This window comes from Microtus ochrogaster, chromosome 1 (assembly GCF_000317375.1).
Source record: "Microtus ochrogaster isolate Prairie Vole_2 chromosome 1, MicOch1.0, whole genome shotgun sequence".
NCBI classification, from domain to species: domain Eukaryota; kingdom Metazoa; phylum Chordata; class Mammalia; order Rodentia; family Cricetidae; genus Microtus; species Microtus ochrogaster.
In genome coordinates this window covers 121,855,981-121,859,588 of record NC_022009.1, presented here as the reverse complement: position 1 = coordinate 121,859,588, position 3,608 = coordinate 121,855,981, and positions in this window count along the sequence as shown.

The following is a 3,608-nucleotide window of genomic DNA, read 5'->3' as shown; positions in this document are numbered from 1 at the left end:
GTCGCCTGGTGATAAAATCTTCTGTGGTCCTTAAGGGGGTGTGCCCGCAAGGTGTTCCAGGTGAAATGTTTTTCTGGATTATAGCTTGTATCAAGTTGACCCCAAAACAGCCAGTAAGTACATGGATACTGAGATCTGAGACTAAGGAATAACCAGGTTAGGGACAGTGAAGCAGCTTCACGAGAGGATGGAAAGCAGGGTATTCCACCAGATAGCTTCTGCTTAGTTGGTCCTTTCGATGGGGCAACAAGTGAGGAACGGCGACAGCAGAAAGTCTGCTCTAGTGATGAAGATGAGGCTGCGGGGTTTGACTTGGAGGAATGGAGGGAGAGGTGAAGATCTTCAATGAACCGACTTCTTCCCTGTTTGGGGTGGCCTGTAGGATCCCAGGGAGTTCCTGCTGGAGCTGAGTGGTGGGGTAAAGTTAGGAGAGGGAGGTTAAGAGGGTGAGATTTCTGCAGTTCACTCTCTATCAGGGGAGGGGAAAGGGAAGCCTCCGCAGGTTGTCTGCTGCAGAGACGCTGCAGATTGGACCTGGAAGGATGAAGGGAAAAGGAAGGTCTGCAGTTAGCTTCCCTGCTTCTCTGGCCAGAGTGCTCTGTGGGTTCCCAGGCTGGGCTAAGCAAGGAGTGGGGGAGGGGGACTAGAAGAGGAAGATCTGCAAACTAGGGGAGATCTCAGAGGAGTCCTGCCACAAGGCCCCATTGTCTTTAATTTTATGCATTGCAACTGTTTAAATGACTCAGACTGTGGGATTTTGTTACACCAGCAATAGGAAACTAACTTCTTACCAAAACGTTCCAACCCCTCCATAGTTGGTATTGTTTGCCTTGTAAGTACCAGACAGTCATGTGGAAAGGAGAAGAAAGTACTAGCAAAGAGGGCTGACTCAGACACAGAGATGCAAAGTTAAAAGACTTTCTATCCATTCTTTTTATCTTTAAGTCAATAGTAATTAACTTATTAATTTATTGTTAGTTTTCAACAAAAACTATAAAACATGAATTTTATAAAATGAACTGAGTATAAAAACGTACCCTTTTCTTGACTCTTTGGGTTATCCACCATAGGTAGTAAAAGTGAAAATATAAACCAAATTTATCTTTTACTTATTTCAAATAGGAATTTATACAATGAAAATGTTACCCCAGTAAATTACTTCCTTGCAGAATGTAATATGTCTGCCATATGTTTCCTACTTCTTAACACTGCACATTGTTCTTTTTGCTGTTTTCATTATTCTTTCTTGGCCCAACTGCCCAGCCTTCTTTAATTCAGTAGGGAAGAGAAATACTCAAGAACTATTTTGTTTTTAATTTCACAAGTAGAGAAAGTATTTTGATGAGTAGGACAAATTATCTTCCAGGGACTGTTTGCTAACAGAGATAAAAAAGTAAAAGAATAAACAAACAAGACAGCTGCTGACAGGGGAAGGAATGTGCAGACTCACAGTTACCGAAATGAGAAATGCTATGCAGCGTTAATATGGGCGGGGGAGTCCGGGTCTCAGAGAAAATGTTTCTAGTGAAATTTCAGGATAACGTTTTCTCTGTGTAAGAACTAGCAAAGTATGTTCTCCACAATTTTCATGATTACAAGGGTCTGCAGGGGAGGATAGGTTTGTCTTGTTGGAACGGAAGGAAGCTAGCGGACCAGAGTCCAACCCGTGAAGTAGCAGGTGGCACATAATGCTTTAGGAAATGGAATTGGTAACAGTGCTTTTCTTTTTTTTTTTTCTTTTAACTGAAATAATAAAACGTGGAGTATGGAAAATTTAGAAACATACTGAGAGAATCCTATTCCTCACTTAGAATCCTTTCTGTATTTACAATCAGAAAGGGCAAGAAGTCACTTGTTATACCACTCTGGAACTCTAAGAGAATTCTAGACTGTAGTAGAGATTTGGATCCAGGAAATTGTGTTTTTCTGAAGACAAGGGAAAGGCGGCATAAATGTTACTGCACTCACCAGTAGCTGTGGGAAAGGTTATGTCCCCCAACCCCAAATTTCTGGTGTTGCAATTCTTCCCCACTCTGTGTGATGGCACCAGAAAGTTGGCCTTTGGACAGTGGCTAGGTCATGATGGTAAAGGACCTGTGGTAAACCTGTAATCAGAAAAACCAGCTGAGGTGATATTCTTTCAGTCCTTTAGGGAGGCAGGGAAGGGAGCCATCTGGAAACCAGGAAGAAGGACTTCAGACATTACAGCAGCTGGAACTCTGACCTTGGGCTTCACAGCTTTGGGACTGCAGAGAAGAAATTGTTAAAGCTACCCACGGTATGGGATTTTGCCATAGCTACCCAGGGTATGGGATTTTGCTATAGCAGCCTGAACTAAGACATCCACATCTGGTTGGCTGCTGAAGTGACCAAAGGCAAGGATCTGTCAGTGAGGTTAGCTGAAGATCCAGCTAAGAAGAACAGGAAGGACCCAAAGCTCTTCAGGGCTGAAAGCATATTCTGCTCCTCCCACTCTTCACCTGGACTTGGGAGCTCAGTTCAGTGCTCTGATTCAGATATCTGCCTCTGGTTCCATCAGTTGCTGGATGGAGATTCTATGGTGACATTTAAGATATTCATTAGTCTGACTACAGTGCAACGCCAGTTCTGGCACCCTCTCCTCCATTACTTACGGTCTGAGCTGGGGTCATCCTTGTGGATTCCTGGAAATTCTCTAGTGCCAGGTTTCTTGCTAGCCCCATAATGGCTCCCTCAGTCAAAATATCTCTTGCCTTGCTCTCATCTCTGTCCTTCCTCCATCTCGACCATCCCATTCCCTCAAGTTCTCCTCCTCTCTCCCCTTCTCCCCCCCTCCTCCCCTTCTACCCTCCCTATTGCTCCCACCCCCATGCTCCCAATTTTGTCAGGCAATTTTGTCTATTTCCTTTTTCCAGATGGATCTATGTATATTTTTCATAGGGTTCACCTATTACTTAGCTTCTCTAGGATCATGAACTATTGCTTGGTTCAATGTCCTTTACTTCGCAACTAGTATCCACTTATGATGGGAACACCCACAGAAACAGTTTACCTGAGCTAATGAGAGTTCACCAAGTCCAACCAGACAGGGAAGGAAAAAGGTCCAAGCTAATCCCTCCGAATGTGGGCGGCCGTTGTATGGCAACGGAAGAGGATTCTGGAGAACATAAGTGATAAAATGAATAATCAACATGAAAGAAATCACCAAGGAGAACTTCATTCAAGTGATTAAAACATTACTGTAATAGAATAGCTGTCCTTTTCATAAGCCTGTAAAGAAAATGGCTGTATTTTGAGACAGTTTAAGGTGTGCTATTTCATTTAGTGCAGACTTTAAAGGGAGCAACCGTGACCCAGCAGTGGCAGTAATGACCGCTGGGAAGCAGACTGCTTTGTGAAGTGAAAGTGGAGGGACCATGCCTGTCTCATAATGTGTTGCAGGCCAGCACAAACAGCAGCGGACACATCTGTACTTCCACACACACAGTGCTGGGCTATGCTCCCTTGGGTTAAAGTCAAGTTAGGCTTTCCGTGAATTGCTAGCAGGTGGGCATGATGGCACGGGTATAAACTGCCAGCAGCAGCCTGACAAACGCTGGACCATCGGGAGTTTGAAGCCAGCCCACATA